The following is a 16476-nucleotide window of genomic DNA, read 5'->3' on the forward strand; positions in this document are numbered from 1 at the left end:
CCTCCTGCAAACTGACACCAGGAACCTGGCCTGGTGCGTTATGTTTCTCTGTGGAAAGGCCATCGTTCGTGTCCAGGGCCCGGTGGCCCGGAGTGGCCGGCTGCCTGCTGAAATTCCGCACCGATCAGGATGCCTCCCGGGCCGAAGGTACCACCACAGGCAACTGTGGCTGGTTTTACAGTGCCACGTGCCTCCTGCAAAGTGACATCAGGAACCTGGCCTGGTGAGTTTTGTTGCTCTGGGGAAAGGCCATCGTTCCTGTCCGGGGCCGGGTGGCCCCGAGTGGCCGGCTGCCTGCTGAAATTCCACACAGATAAGGATATGTCCCAGATGCAAGGTGCCCCCACAGGCAACTGTGGCTGGTTTGACAGTGCCAAGTGCCTCCAGCAAACTGACATCAGGAACCTGGCCTGGTGAGTTTTCTTTCTCAAGGGAAAGGCCATCTTTCATGTCCAGGGCCCGGTGGCCCGGAGTGGCCGGCTGCCTGCTGAAATTCCGCACGGATCAGGATGCCTCCTAGATGCAAGGTGCCCCCTCAGGCAACTGTGGCTGGTTTGACAGTGCCACGTGCCTCCTGCAAACTGACATCAGGAACCTGGCCTGGTGAGTTTTGTTTCTCTGGGGAAAGGCCATCGTTCCTGTCCGGGGCCGGGTGGCCCCGAGTGGCCTGCTGCCTGCTGAAATTCCACACAGATCAGGATGCCTCGCGGACTGAAGGTACCACGAGAGGCATCTGCGGCTGGTTTGACAGTGCCAATTGCCTCCTGCAAACTGAGATGAGGAACCTGGCCTGGTGACTTTTGTTTCTAAGGGAAAGGCCATGGTTGATATCCAGGGCCCGGTGGCCTGGAGTGGCCGGCTGCCTGCTGAAATTCCGCACGGATCAGGATGCCTCCTACATGCAAGGTGCCCCCACAGGCAACTGTGGCTGGTTTGACAGTGCCAAGTGCCTCCTGCAAACTGACACCAGGAACCTGGCCTGGTGCGTTTTGTTTCTCAGGGGAAAGGCCATCGTTCGTGTCCAGGGCCCGGTGGCCCGGAGTGGCCGGCTGCCTGCTGAAATTCCACACCGATCAGGATGCCTCCCAGACCGAAGGTACCACCGCAGGCAACTGTGGCTGGTTTGACAGTGCCAAGTGCCTCCTGCAAACTGAGATGAGGAGCCTGGCCTGGTGCGTTTTGTTTCTCAGGGGAAAGGCCATCGTTCGTGTCCAGGGCCCGGTGGCCCGGAGTGGCCGGCTGCCTGCTGAAATTCCGCACCGATCAGGATGCCTCCTAGATGCAAGGTGCCCCCTCAGGCAACTGTGGCTGGTTTGACAGTGCCACGTGCCTCCTGCAAACTGACATCAGGAACCTGGCCTGGTGAGTTTTGTTTCTCTGGCGAAAGGCCATCGTTCCTGTCCGGGGCCGGGTGGCCCCGAGTGGCCTGCTGCCTGCTGAAATTCCACACAGATCAGGATGCCTCGCGGACTGAAGGTACCACGACAGGCATCTGCGGCTGGTTTGACAGTGCCAATTGCCTCCTGCAAACTGAGATGAGGAACCTGGCCTGGTGAGTTTTGTTTCTCTGAGGAAAGGCCATGGTTGATATCCAGGGCCCGGTGGCCCGGAGTGGCCGGCTGCCTGCTGAAATTCCGCACGGATCAGGATACGTCCTATATGCAAGGTGCCCCCACAGGCATCTGGGGCTGGTTTGACAGTGCCAAGTGCCTCCTGCAAACTGACACCAGGAACCTGGCCTGGTGCGTTTTGTTTCTCAGGGGAAAGGCCATCGTTCGTGTCCAGGGCCCGGTGGCCCGGAGTGGCCGGCTGCCTGCTGAAATTCCGCACGGATCAGGATGCCTCCTACATGCAAGGTGCCCCCACAGGCAACTGTAGCTGGTTTGACAGTGCCAAGTGCCTCCTGCAAACTGACACCAGGAACCTGGCCTGGTGCGTTTTGTTTCTCTGTGGAAAGGCCATCGTTCGTGTCCAGGGCCCGGTGGCCCGGAGTGGCCGGCTGCCTGCTGAAATTCCACACCGATAAGGATGCCTCCCAGACCGAAGGTACCACCGCAGGCAACTGTGGCTGGTTTGACAGTGCCAAGTGCCTCCTGCAAACTGAGATGAGGAACCTGGCCTGGTGAGTTTTGTTTCTCAGGGGAAAGGCCATCGTTCGTGTCCAGGGCCCGATGGCCTGGAGTGGCCGGCTGCCTGCTGAAATTCCGCACCGATCAGGATGCCTCCCGGACTAAAGGAACCACGACAGGCAACTGTGGCTGGTTTGACAGTGCCAAGTGCCTCCTGCAAACTGACATCAGGAACCTGGCCTGGTGCGTTTTGTTTCTCAGGGGAAAGGCCATCGTTCGTGTCCAGGGCCCGGTGGCCGGGAGTGGCCGGCTGCCTGCTGAAATTCCGCACGGATCAGGATACGTCCTAGATGCAAGGTGCCCCCACAGGCAATCGTGGCTGGTTTGACAGTGCCAAGTGCCTCCAGCAAACTGACATCAGGAACCTGGCGTGGTGAGTTTTCTTTCTCCGGGGAAAGGCCATCGTTCATGTCCAGAGCCCGGTGGCCCCGAGTGGCCGGCTGCCTGCTGATATTCCGCACGGATCAGGATGCCTCCTAGATGCAAGGTGCCCCCTCAGGGAACTGTGGCTGGTTTGACAGTGCCACGTGCCTCCTGCAAACTGACATCAGGAACCTGGCCTGGTGAGTTTTGTTTCTCTGGGGAAAGGCCATCGTTCCTGTCCGGGGCCGGGTGGCCCCGAGTGGCCTGCTGCCTGCTGAAATTCCACACAGATCAGGATGCCTCGCGGACTGAAGGTACCACGACAGGCATCTGCGGCTGGTTTGACAGTGCCAATTGTCGCCTGCAAACTGACAGCAGGAACCTGGCCTGGTGACTTTTGTTTCTAAGGGAAAGGCCATGGTTGATATCCAGGGCCCGGTGGCCTGGAGTGGCCGGCTGCCTGCTGAAATTCCGCACGGATCAGGATGCCTCCTACATGCAAGGTGCCCCCACAGGCAACTGTGGCTGGTTTGACAGTGCCAAGTGCCTCCTGCAAACTGACACCAGGAACCTGGCCTGGTGCGTTTTGTTTCTCTGTGGAAAGGCCATCGTTCGTGTCCAGGGCCCGGTGGCCCGGAGTGGCCGGCTGCCTGCTGAAATTCCACACCGATCAGGATGCCTCCCAGACCGAAGGTACCACCGCAGGCAACTGTGGCTGGTTTGACAGTGCCAAGTGCCTCCTGCAAACTGAGATGAGGAGCCTGGCCTGGTGAGTTTTGTTTCTCAGGGGAAAGGCCATCGTTCGTGTCCAGGGCCCGGTGGCCGGGAGTGGCCGGCTGCCTGCTGAAATTCCGCACGGATCAGGATACGTCCTAGATGCAAGGTGCCCCCATAGGCAACTGTGGCTGGTTTGACAGTGCCAAGTGCCTCCTGCAAACTGACACCAGGAACCTGGCCTGGTGCGTTTTGTTTCTAGGTGGAAAGGCCATCGTTCGTATCCAGGGCCCGGTGGCCGGGAGTGGCCGGCTGCCTGCTGAAATTCCGCACGGATCAGGATGCCTCCTAGATGCAAGGTGCCCCCTCAGGCAACTGTGGCTGGTTTGACAGTGCCAAGTGCCTCCAGCAAACTGACATCAGGAACCTGGCCTGGTGAGTTTTCTTTCTCAAGGGAAAGGCCATCTTTCATGTCCAGGGCCCGGTGGCCCGGAGTGGCCGGCTGCCTGCTGAAATTCCGCACGGATCAGGATGCCTCCTAGATGCAAGGTGCCCCCTCAGGCAACTGTGGCTGGTTTGACAGTGCCACGTGCCTCCTGCAAAGTGACATCAGGAACCTGGCCTGGTGAGTTTTGTTTCTCTGGGGAAAGGCCATCGTTCCTGTCCGGGGCCGGGTGGCCCCGAGTGGCCTGCTGCCTGCTGAAATTCCACACAGATCAGGATGCCTCGCGGACTGAAGGTACCACGAGAGGCATCTGCGGCTGGTTTGACAGTGCCAATTGCCTCCTGCAAACTGAGATGAGGAACCTGGCCTGGTGACTTTTGTTTCTAAGGGAAAGGCCATGGTTGATATCCAGGGCCCGGTGGCCTGGAGTGGCCGGCTGCCTGCTGAAATTCCGCACGGATCAGGATGCCTCCTACATGCAAGGTGCCCCCACAGGCAACTGTGGCTGGTTTGACAGTGCCAAGTGCCTCCTGCAAACTGACACCAGGAACCTGGCCTGGTGCGTTTTGTTTCTCAGGGGAAAGGCCATCGTTCGTGTCCAGGGCCCGGTGGCCCGGAGTGGCCGGCTGCCTGCTGAAATTCCACACCGATCAGGTTGCCTCCCAGACCGAAGGTACCACCGCAGGCAACTGTGGCTGGTTTGACAGTGCCAAGTGCCTCCTGCAAACTGAGATGAGGAGCCTGGCCTGGTGCGTTTTGTTTCTCAGGGGAAAGGCCATCGTTCGTGTCCAGGGCCCGGTGGCCCGGAGTGGCCGGCTGCCTGCTGAAATTCCGCACCGATCAGGATGCCTCCTAGATGCAAGGTGCCCCCTCAGGCAACTGTGGCTGGTTTGACAGTGCCACGTGCCTCCTGCAAACTGACATCAGGAACCTGGCCTGGTGAGTTTTGTTTCTCTGGCGAAAGGCCATCGTTCCTGTCCGGGGCCGGGTGGCCCCGAGTGGCCTGCTGCCTGCTGAAATTCCACACAGATCAGGATGCCTCGCGGACTGAAGGTACCACGACAGGCATCTGCGGCTGGTTTGACAGTGCCAATTGCCTCCTGCAAACTGAGATGAGGAACCTGGCCTGGTGACTTTTGTTTCTAAGGGAAAGGCCATGGTTGATATCCAGGGCCCGGTGGCCCGGAGTGGCCGGCTGCCTGCTGAAATTCCGCACGGATCAGGATACGTCCTATATGCAAGGTGCCCCCACAGGCATCTGGGGCTGGTTTGACAGTGCCAAGTGCCTCCTGCAAACTGACACCAGGAACCTGGCCTGGTGCGTTTTGTTTCTCTGTGGAAAGGCCATCGTTCGTGTCCAGGGCCCGGTGGCCCGGAGTGGCCGGCTGCCTGCTGAAATTCCGCACGGATCAGGATGCCTCCTACATGCAAGGTGCCCCCACAGGCAACTGTAGCTGGTTTGACAGTGCCAAGTGCCTCCTGCAAACTGACACCAGGAACCTGGCCTGGTGCGTTTTGTTTCTCTGTGGAAAGGCCATCGTTCGTGTCCAGGGCCCGGTGGCCCGGAGTGGCCGGCTGCCTGCTGAAATTCCACACCGATAAGGATGCCTCCCAGACCGAAGGTACCACCGCAGGCAACTGTGGCTGGTTTGACAGTGCCAAGTGCCTCCTGCAAACTGAGATGAGGAACCTGGCCTGGTGAGTTTTGTTTCTCAGGGGAAAGGCCATCGTTCGTGTCCAGGGCCCGATGGCCTGGAGTGGCCGGCTGCCTGCTGAAATTCCGCACCGATCAGGATGCCTCCCGGACTAAAGGAACCACGACAGGCAACTGTGGCTGGTTTGACAGTGCCAAGTGCCTCCTGCAAACTGACATCAGGAACCTGGCCTGGTGCGTTTTGTTTCTCAGGGGAAAGGCCATCGTTCGTGTCCAGGGCCCGGTGGCCGGGAGTGGCCGGCTGCCTGCTGAAATTCCGCACGGATCAGGATACGTCCTAGATGCAAGGTGCCCCCACAGGCAACTGTGGCTGGTTTGACAGTGCCAAGTGCCTCCAGCAAACTGACATCAGGAACCTGGCGTGGTGAGTTTTCTTTCTCCGGGGAAAGGCCATCGTTCATGTCCAGAGCCCGGTGGCCCCGAGTGGCCGGCTGCCTGCTGATATTCCGCACGGATCAGGATGCCTCCTAGATGCAAGGTGCCCCCTCAGGCAACTGTGGCTGGTTTGACAGTGCCACGTGCCTCCTGCAAACTGACATCAGGAACCTGGCCTGGTGAGTTTTGTTTCTCTGGGGAAAGGCCATCGTTCCTGTCCGGGGCCGGGTGGCCCCGAGTGGCCTGCTGCCTGCTGAAATTCCACACAGATCAGGATGCCTCGCGGACTGAAGGTACCACGACAGGCATCTGCGGCTGGTTTGACAGTGCCAATTGTCGCCTGCAAACTGACAGCAGGAACCTGGCCTGGTGACTTTTGTTTCTAAGGGAAAGGCCATGGTTGATATCCAGGGCCCGGTGGCCTGGAGTGGCCGGCTGCCTGCTGAAATTCCGCACGGATCAGGATGCCTCCTACATGCAAGGTGCCCCCACAGGCAACTGTGGCTGGTTTGACAGTGCCAAGTGCCTCCTGCAAACTGACACCAGGAACCTGGCCTGGTGCGTTTTGTTTCTCTGTGGAAAGGCCATCGTTCGTGTCCAGGGCCCGGTGGCCCGGAGTGGCCGGCTGCCTGCTGAAATTCCACACCGATCAGGATGCCTCCCAGACCGAAGGTACCACCGCAGGCAACTGTGGCTGGTTTGACAGTGCCAAGTGCCTCCTGCAAACTGAGATGAGGAGCCTGGCCTGGTGAGTTTTGTTTCTCAGGGGAAAGGCCATCGTTCGTGTCCAGGGCCCGGTGGCCGGGAGTGGCCGGCTGCCTGCTGAAATTCCGCACGGATCAGGATACGTCCTAGATGCAAGGTGCCCCCATAGGCAACTGTGGCTGGTTTGACAGTGCCAAGTGCCTCCTGCAAACAGAGATCAGGAACCTGGCCTGGTGCGTTTTGTTTCTAGGTGGAAAGGCCATCGTTCGTGTCCAGGGCCCGGTGGCCGGGAGTGGCCGGCTGCCTGCTGAAATTCCGCACGGATCAGGATGCCTCCTAGATGCAAGGTGCCCCCTCAGGCAACTGTGGCTGGTTTGACAGTGCCACGTGCCTCCTGCAAACTGACATCAGGAACCTGGCCTGGTGAGTTTTGTTTCTCTGGCGAAAGGCCATCGTTCAGGTCCGGGGCCGGGTGGCCCCGAGTGGCCTGCTGCCTGCTGAAGTTCCACACAGATCAGGATGCCTCGAGGACTGAAGGTACCACGACAGGCATCTGCGGCTGGTTTGACAGTGCCAATTGCCGCCTGCAAACTGACAGCAGGAACCTGGCCTGGTGACTTTTGTTTCTAAGGGAAAGGCCATGGTTGATATCCAGGGCCCGGTGGCCCGGAGTGGCCGGCTGCCTGCTGAAATTCCGCACGGATCAGGATACGTCCTATATGCAAGGTGCCCCCACAGGCAACTGTGGCTGGTTTGACAGTGCCAAGTGCCTCCTGCAAACTGACACCAGGAACCTGGCCTGGTGCGTTTTGTTTCTCTGTGGAAAGGCCATCGTTCGTGTCCAGGGCCCGGTGGCCCCGAGTGGCCGGCTGCCTGCTGAAATTCCGCACGGATCAGGATGCCTCCCGGGCCGAAGGTACCACCACAGGCAACTGTGGCTGGTTTTACAGTGCCACGTGCCTCCTGCAAAGTGACATCAGGAACCTGGCCTGGTGAGTTTTGTTTCTCTGGGGAAAGGCCATCGTTCCTGTCCGGGGCCGGGTGGCCCCGAGTGGCCGGCTGCCTGCTGAAATTCCACACAGATCCGGATATGTCCCAGATGCAAGGTGCTCCCACAGGCAACTGTGGCTGGTTTGACAGTGCCAAGTGCCTCCAGCAAACTGACATCAGGAACCTGGCCTGGTGAGTTTTCTTTCTCAGGGGAAAGGCCATCGTTCATGTCCAGAGCCCGGTGGCCCCGAGTGGCCGGCTGCCTGCTGAAATTCCACACCGATAAGGATGCCTCCCAGACCGAAGGTACCACCGCAGGCAACTGTGGCTGGTTTGACAGTGCCAAGTGCCTCCTGCAAACTGAGATGAGGAACCTGGCCTGGTGAGTTTTGTTTCTCAGGGGAAAGGCCATCGTTCGTGTCCAGGGCCCGATGGCCTGGAGTGGCCGGCTGCCTGCTGAAATTCCGCACCGATCAGGATGCCTCCCGGACTAAAGGAACCACGACAGGCAACTGTGGCTGGTTTGACAGTGCCAAGTGCCTCCTGCAAACTGACATCAGGAACCTGGCCTGGTGCGTTTTGTTTCTCAGGGGAAAGGCCATCGTTCGTGTCCAGGGCCCGGTGGCCGGGAGTGGCCGGCTGCCTGCTGAAATTCCGCACGGATCAGGATACGTCCTAGATGCAAGGTGCCCCCACAGGCAATCGTGGCTGGTTTGACAGTGCCAAGTGCCTCCAGCAAACTGACATCAGGAACCTGGCGTGGTGAGTTTTCTTTCTCCGGGGAAAGGCCATCGTTCATGTCCAGAGCCCGGTGGCCCCGAGTGGCCGGCTGCCTGCTGATATTCCGCACGGATCAGGATGCCTCCTAGATGCAAGGTGCCCCCTCAGGGAACTGTGGCTGGTTTGACAGTGCCACGTGCCTCCTGCAAACTGACATCAGGAACCTGGCCTGGTGAGTTTTGTTTCTCTGGGGAAAGGCCATCGTTCCTGTCCGGGGCCGGGTGGCCCCGAGTGGCCTGCTGCCTGCTGAAATTCCACACAGATCAGGATGCCTCGCGGACTGAAGGTACCACGACAGGCATCTGCGGCTGGTTTGACAGTGCCAATTGTCGCCTGCAAACTGACAGCAGGAACCTGGCCTGGTGACTTTTGTTTCTAAGGGAAAGGCCATGGTTGATATCCAGGGCCCGGTGGCCTGGAGTGGCCGGCTGCCTGCTGAAATTCCGCACGGATCAGGATGCCTCCTACATGCAAGGTGCCCCCACAGGCAACTGTGGCTGGTTTGACAGTGCCAAGTGCCTCCTGCAAACTGACACCAGGAACCTGGCCTGGTGCGTTTTGTTTCTCTGTGGAAAGGCCATCGTTCGTGTCCAGGGCCCGGTGGCCCGGAGTGGCCGGCTGCCTGCTGAAATTCCACACCGATCAGGATGCCTCCCAGACCGAAGGTACCACCGCAGGCAACTGTGGCTGGTTTGACAGTGCCAAGTGCCTCCTGCAAACTGAGATGAGGAGCCTGGCCTGGTGAGTTTTGTTTCTCAGGGGAAAGGCCATCGTTCGTGTCCAGGGCCCGGTGGCCGGGAGTGGCCGGCTGCCTGCTGAAATTCCGCACGGATCAGGATACGTCCTAGATGCAAGGTGCCCCCATAGGCAACTGTGGCTGGTTTGACAGTGCCAAGTGCCTCCTGCAAACAGAGATCAGGAACCTGGCCTGGTGCGTTTTGTTTCTAGGTGGAAAGGCCATCGTTCGTATCCAGGGCCCGGTGGCCGGGAGTGGCCGGCTGCCTGCTGAAATTCCGCACGGATCAGGATGCCTCCTAGATGCAAGGTGCCCCCTCAGGCAACTGTGGCTGGTTTGACAGTGCCAAGTGCCTCCAGCAAACTGACATCAGGAACCTGGCCTGGTGAGTTTTCTTTCTCAAGGGAAAGGCCATCTTTCATGTCCAGGGCCCGGTGGCCCGGAGTGGCCGGCTGCCTGCTGAAATTCCGCACGGATCAGGATGCCTCCTAGATGCAAGGTGCCCCCTCAGGCAACTGTGGCTGGTTTGACAGTGCCACGTGCCTCCTGCAAAGTGACATCAGGAACCTGGCCTGGTGAGTTTTGTTTCTCTGGGGAAAGGCCATCGTTCCTGTCCGGGGCCGGGTGGCCCCGAGTGGCCTGCTGCCTGCTGAAATTCCACACAGATCAGGATGCCTCGCGGACTGAAGGTACCACGAGAGGCATCTGCGGCTGGTTTGACAGTGCCAATTGCCTCCTGCAAACTGAGATGAGGAACCTGGCCTGGTGACTTTTGTTTCTAAGGGAAAGGCCATGGTTGATATCCAGGGCCCGGTGGCCTGGAGTGGCCGGCTGCCTGCTGAAATTCCGCACGGATCAGGATGCCTCCTACATGCAAGGTGCCCCCACAGGCAACTGTGGCTGGTTTGACAGTGCCAAGTGCCTCCTGCAAACTGACACCAGGAACCTGGCCTGGTGCGTTTTGTTTCTCAGGGGAAAGGCCATCGTTCGTGTCCAGGGCCCGGTGGCCCGGAGTGGCCGGCTGCCTGCTGAAATTCCACACCGATCAGGTTGCCTCCCAGACCGAAGGTACCACCGCAGGCAACTGTGGCTGGTTTGACAGTGCCAAGTGCCTCCTGCAAACTGAGATGAGGAGCCTGGCCTGGTGCGTTTTGTTTCTCAGGGGAAAGGCCATCGTTCGTGTCCAGGGCCCGGTGGCCCGGAGTGGCCGGCTGCCTGCTGAAATTCCGCACCGATCAGGATGCCTCCTAGATGCAAGGTGCCCCCTCAGGCAACTGTGGCTGGTTTGACAGTGCCACGTGCCTCCTGCAAACTGACATCAGGAACCTGGCCTGGTGAGTTTTGTTTCTCTGGCGAAAGGCCATCGTTCCTGTCCGGGGCCGGGTGGCCCCGAGTGGCCTGCTGCCTGCTGAAATTCCACACAGATCAGGATGCCTCGCGGACTGAAGGTACCACGACAGGCATCTGCGGCTGGTTTGACAGTGCCAATTGCCTCCTGCAAACTGAGATGAGGAACCTGGCCTGGTGACTTTTGTTTCTAAGGGAAAGGCCATGGTTGATATCCAGGGCCCGGTGGCCCGGAGTGGCCGGCTGCCTGCTGAAATTCCGCACGGATCAGGATACGTCCTATATGCAAGGTGCCCCCACAGGCATCTGGGGCTGGTTTGACAGTGCCAAGTGCCTCCTGCAAACTGACACCAGGAACCTGGCCTGGTGCGTTTTGTTTCTCTGTGGAAAGGCCATCGTTCGTGTCCAGGGCCCGGTGGCCCGGAGTGGCCGGCTGCCTGCTGAAATTCCGCACGGATCAGGATGCCTCCTACATGCAAGGTGCCCCTACAGGCAACTGTAGCTGGTTTGACAGTGCCAAGTGCCTCCTGCAAACTGACACCAGGAACCTGGCCTGGTGCGTTTTGTTTCTCTGTGGAAAGGCCATCGTTCGTGTCCAGGGCCCGGTGGCCCGGAGTGGCCGGCTGCCTGCTGAAATTCCACACCGATAAGGATGCCTCCCAGACCGAAGGTACCACCGCAGGCAACTGTGGCTGGTTTGACAGTGCCAAGTGCCTCCTGCAAACTGAGATGAGGAACCTGGCCTGGTGAGTTTTGTTTCTCAGGGGAAAGGCCATCGTTCGTGTCCAGGGCCCGATGGCCTGGAGTGGCCGGCTGCCTGCTGAAATTCCGCACCGATCAGGATGCCTCCCGGACTAAAGGAACCACGACAGGCAACTGTGGCTGGTTTGACAGTGCCAAGTGCCTCCTGCAAACTGACATCAGGAACCTGGCCTGGTGCGTTTTGTTTCTCAGGGGAAAGGCCATCGTTCGTGTCCAGGGCCCGGTGGCCGGGAGTGGCCGGCTGCCTGCTGAAATTCCGCACGGATCAGGATACGTCCTAGATGCAAGGTGCCCCCACAGGCAACTGTGGCTGGTTTGACAGTGCCAAGTGCCTCCAGCAAACTGACATCAGGAACCTGGCGTGGTGAGTTTTCTTTCTCCGGGGAAAGGCCATCGTTCATGTCCAGAGCCCGGTGGCCCCGAGTGGCCGGCTGCCTGCTGATATTCCGCACGGATCAGGATGCCTCCTAGATGCAAGGTGCCCCCTCAGGCAACTGTGGCTGGTTTGACAGTGCCACGTGCCTCCTGCAAACTGACATCAGGAACCTGGCCTGGTGAGTTTTGTTTCTCTGGGGAAAGGCCATCGTTCCTGTCCGGGGCCGGGTGGCCCCGAGTGGCCTGCTGCCTGCTGAAATTCCACACAGATCAGGATGCCTCGCGGACTGAAGGTACCACGACAGGCATCTGCGGCTGGTTTGACAGTGCCAATTGTCGCCTGCAAACTGACAGCAGGAACCTGGCCTGGTGACTTTTGTTTCTAAGGGAAAGGCCATGGTTGATATCCAGGGCCCGGTGGCCTGGAGTGGCCGGCTGCCTGCTGAAATTCCGCACGGATCAGGATGCCTCCTACATGCAAGGTGCCCCCACAGGCAACTGTGGCTGGTTTGACAGTGCCAAGTGCCTCCTGCAAACTGACACCAGGAACCTGGCCTGGTGCGTTTTGTTTCTCTGTGGAAAGGCCATCGTTCGTGTCCAGGGCCCGGTGGCCCGGAGTGGCCGGCTGCCTGCTGAAATTCCACACCGATCAGGATGCCTCCCAGACCGAAGGTACCACCGCAGGCAACTGTGGCTGGTTTGACAGTGCCAAGTGCCTCCTGCAAACTGAGATGAGGAGCCTGGCCTGGTGAGTTTTGTTTCTCAGGGGAAAGGCCATCGTTCGTGTCCAGGGCCCGGTGGCCGGGAGTGGCCGGCTGCCTGCTGAAATTCCGCACGGATCAGGATACGTCCTAGATGCAAGGTGCCCCCATAGGCAACTGTGGCTGGTTTGACAGTGCCAAGTGCCTCCTGCAAACAGAGATCAGGAACCTGGCCTGGTGCGTTTTGTTTCTAGGTGGAAAGGCCATCGTTCGTGTCCAGGGCCCGGTGGCCGGGAGTGGCCGGCTGCCTGCTGAAATTCCGCACGGATCAGGATGCCTCCTAGATGCAAGGTGCCCCCTCAGGCAACTGTGGCTGGTTTGACAGTGCCACGTGCCTCCTGCAAACTGACATCAGGAACCTGGCCTGGTGAGTTTTGTTTCTCTGGCGAAAGGCCATCGTTCAGGTCCGGGGCCGGGTGGCCCCGAGTGGCCTGCTGCCTGCTGAAGTTCCACACAGATCAGGATGCCTCGAGGACTGAAGGTACCACGACAGGCATCTGCGGCTGGTTTGACAGTGCCAATTGCCGCCTGCAAACTGACAGCAGGAACCTGGCCTGGTGACTTTTGTTTCTAAGGGAAAGGCCATGGTTGATATCCAGGGCCCGGTGGCCCGGAGTGGCCGGCTGCCTGCTGAAATTCCGCACGGATCAGGATACGTCCTATATGCAAGGTGCCCCCACAGGCAACTGTGGCTGGTTTGACAGTGCCAAGTGCCTCCTGCAAACTGACACCAGGAACCTGGCCTGGTGCGTTTTGTTTCTCTGTGGAAAGGCCATCGTTCGTGTCCAGGGCCCGGTGGCCCCGAGTGGCCGGCTGCCTGCTGAAATTCCGCACGGATCAGGATGCCTCCCGGGCCGAAGGTACCACCACAGGCAACTGTGGCTGGTTTTACAGTGCCACGTGCCTCCTGCAAAGTGACATCAGGAACCTGGCCTGGTGAGTTTTGTTTCTCTGGGGAAAGGCCATCGTTCCTGTCCGGGGCCGGGTGGCCCCGAGTGGCCGGCTGCCTGCTGAAATTCCACACAGATCCGGATATGTCCCAGATGCAAGGTGCTCCCACAGGCAACTGTGGCTGGTTTGACAGTGCCAAGTGCCTCCAGCAAACTGACATCAGGAACCTGGCCTGGTGAGTTTTCTTTCTCAGGGGAAAGGCCATCGTTCATGTCCAGAGCCCGGTGGCCCCGAGTGGCCGGCTGCCTGCTGATATTCCGCACGGATCAGGATGCCTCCTAGATGCAAGGTGCCCCCTCAGGCAACTGTGGCTGGTTTGACAGTGCCACGTGCCTCCTGCAAACTGAGATGAGGAGCCTGGCCTGGTGAGTTTTGTTTCTCTGGGGAAAGGCCATCGTTCCTGTCCGGGGCCGGGTGGCCCCGAGTGGCCTGCTGTCTGCTGAAATTCCACACAGATCAGGATGCCTCGCGGACTGAAGGTACCACGACAGGCATCTGCGGCTGGTTTGACAGTGCCAATTGTCGCCTGCAAACTGACAGCAGGAACCTGGCCTGGTGACTTTTGTTTCTAAGGGAAAGGCCATGGTTGATATCCAGGGCCCGGTGGCCTGGAGTGGCCGGCTGCCTGCTGAAATTCCGCACGGATCAGGATGCCTCCTACATGCAAGGTGCCCCCACAGGCAACTGTGGCTGGTTTGACAGTGCCAAGTGCCTCCTGCAAACTGACACCAGGAACCTGGCCTGGTGCGTTTTGTTTCTCTGTGGAAAGGCCATCGTTCGTGTCCAGGGCCCGGTGGCCCGGAGTGGCCGGCTGCCTGCTGAAATTCCACACCGATCAGGATGCCTCCCAGACCGAAGGTACCACCGCAGGCAACTGAGGCTGGTTTGACAGTGCCAAGTGCCTCCTGCAAACTGAGATGAGGAGCCTGGCCTGGTGAGTTTTGTTTCTCAGGGGAAAGGCCATCGTTCGTGTCCAGGGTCCGGTGGCCGGGAGTGCCCGGCCGCCTGCTGAAATTCCGCACGGATCAGGATACGTCCTAGATGCAAGGTGCCCCCATAGGCAACTGTGGCTGGTTTGACAGTGCCAAGTGCCTCCTGCAAACAGAGATCAGGAACCTGGCCTGGTGCGTTTTCTTTCTCAGGGGAAAGGCCATCGTTCGTGTCCAGGGCCCGGTGGCCGGGAGTGGCCGGCTGCCTGCTGAAATTCCGCGCCGATCAGGATGCCTCCTAGATGCAAGGTGCCCCCTCAGGCAACTGTGGCTGGTTTGACAGTGCCACGTGCCTCCTGCAAACTGACATCAGGAACCTGGCCTGGTGAGTTTTGTTTCTCTGGCGAAAGGCCATCGTTCAGGTCCGGGGCCGGGTGGCCCCGAGTGGCCGGCTGCCTGCTGAAATTCCGCACGGATCAGGATGCCTCCCGGGCCGAAGGTACCACCACAGGCAACTGTGGCTGGTTTTACAGTGCCACGTGCCTCCTGCAAAGTGACATCAGGAACCTGGCCTGGTGCGTTTTGTTTCTCAGGGGAAAGGCCATCGTTCGTGTCCGGGGCCGGGTGGCCCCGAGTGGCCGGCTGCCTGCTGAAATTCCACACAGATCAGGATATGTCCCAGATGCAAGGTGCCCCCACAGGCAACTGTGGCTGGTTTGACAGTGCCAAGTGCCTCCTGCAAACTGACACCAGGAACCTGGCCTGGTGCGTTTTGTTTCTCTGTGGAAAGGCCATCGTTCGTGTCCAGGGCCCGGTGGCCCGGAGTGGCCGGCTGCCTGCTGAAATTCCGCACGGATCAGGATGCCTCCTAGATGCAAGGTGCCCCCACAGGCAACTGTGGCTGGTTTGACAGTGCCAAGTGCCTCCTTCAAACTGACACCAGGAACCTGGCCTGGTGCGTTTTGTTTCTCTGTGGAAAGGCCATCGTTCGTGTCCCGGGCCCCGTGGCCCGGAGTGGCCGGCTGCCTGCTGAAATTCCACACCGATCAGGATGCCTCCCAGACCGAAGGTACCACCGCAGGCAACTGTGGCTGGTTTGACAGTGCCAAGTTCCTCCTGCAAACTGAGATGAGGAACCTGGCCTGGTGAGTTTTGTTTCTCAGGGGAAAGGCCATCGTTCATGTTCAGGGCCCGATGGCCCGGAGTGGCCGGCTGCCTGCTGAAATTCCGCACCAATCAGGATGCCTCCCGGACTGAAGGTACCACGACAGGCATCTGCAGCTGGTTTGACAGTGCCAAGTGCCTCCTGCAAACAGACATGAGGAACCTGGCCTGGTGAGTTTTGTTTCTCAGGGGAAAGGCCATGGTTCATGTCCAGAGCCCGGTGGCCGGGAGTGGCCGGCTGCCTGCTGAAATTCCGCACGGATCAGGATACGTCCTAGATGCAAGGTGCCCCCATAGGCAACTGTGGCTGGTTTGACAGTGCCAAGTGCCTCCTGCAAACAGAGATGAGGAACCTGGCCTGGTGAGTTTTGTTTCTCAGGGGAAAGGCCATCGTTCGTGTCCAGGGCCCGGTGGCCCGGAGTGGCCGGCTGCCTGCTGAAATTCCGCACGGATCAGGATGCCTCCTAGATGCAAGGTGCCCCCTCAGGCAACTGTGGCTGGTTTGACAGTGCCACGTGCCTCCTGCAAACTGACATCAGGAACCTGGCCTGGTGAGTTTTGTTTCTCTGGGGAAAGGCCATCGTTCGTGTCCGGGGCCGGGTGGCCCCGAGTGGCCTGCTGCCTGCTGAAATTCCACACAGATCAGGATGCCTCGCGGACTGAAGGTACCACGACAGGCTTCTGCGGCTGGTTTGACAGTGCCAATTGCCGCCTGCAAACTGACAGCAGGAACCTGGCCTGGTGACTTTTGCTTCTAAGGGAAAGGCCATGGTTGATATCCAGGGCCCGGTGGCCCGGAGTGGCCGGCTGCCTGCTGAAATTCCGCACGGATCAGGATACGTCCTATATGCAAGGTGCCCCCACAGGCAACTGTGGCTGGTTTGACAGTGCCAAGTGCCTCCTGCAAACTGACACCAGGAACCTGGCCTGGTGCGTTTTGTTTCTCTGTGGAAAGGCCATCGTTCGTGTCCAGGGCCCGGTGGCCCGGAGTGGCCGGCTGCCTGCTGAAATTCCGCACCCATCAGGATGCCTCCCGGGCCGAAGGTACCACCATAGGCAACTGTGGCTGGTTTTACAGTGTCACGTGCCTCCTGCAAAGTGACATCAGGAACCTGGCCTGGTGAGTTTTGTTTCTCTGGGGAAAGGCCATCGTTCCTGTCCGGGGCCGGGTGGCCCCCAGTGGCCTGCTGCCTGCTGAAATTCCACACAGATCAGGATGCCTCGCGGACTGAAGGT

This window comes from Passer domesticus, chromosome W (genome assembly GCF_036417665.1).
Source record: "Passer domesticus isolate bPasDom1 chromosome W, bPasDom1.hap1, whole genome shotgun sequence".
Classification (NCBI taxonomy): Eukaryota; Metazoa; Chordata; class Aves; order Passeriformes; family Passeridae; genus Passer; species Passer domesticus.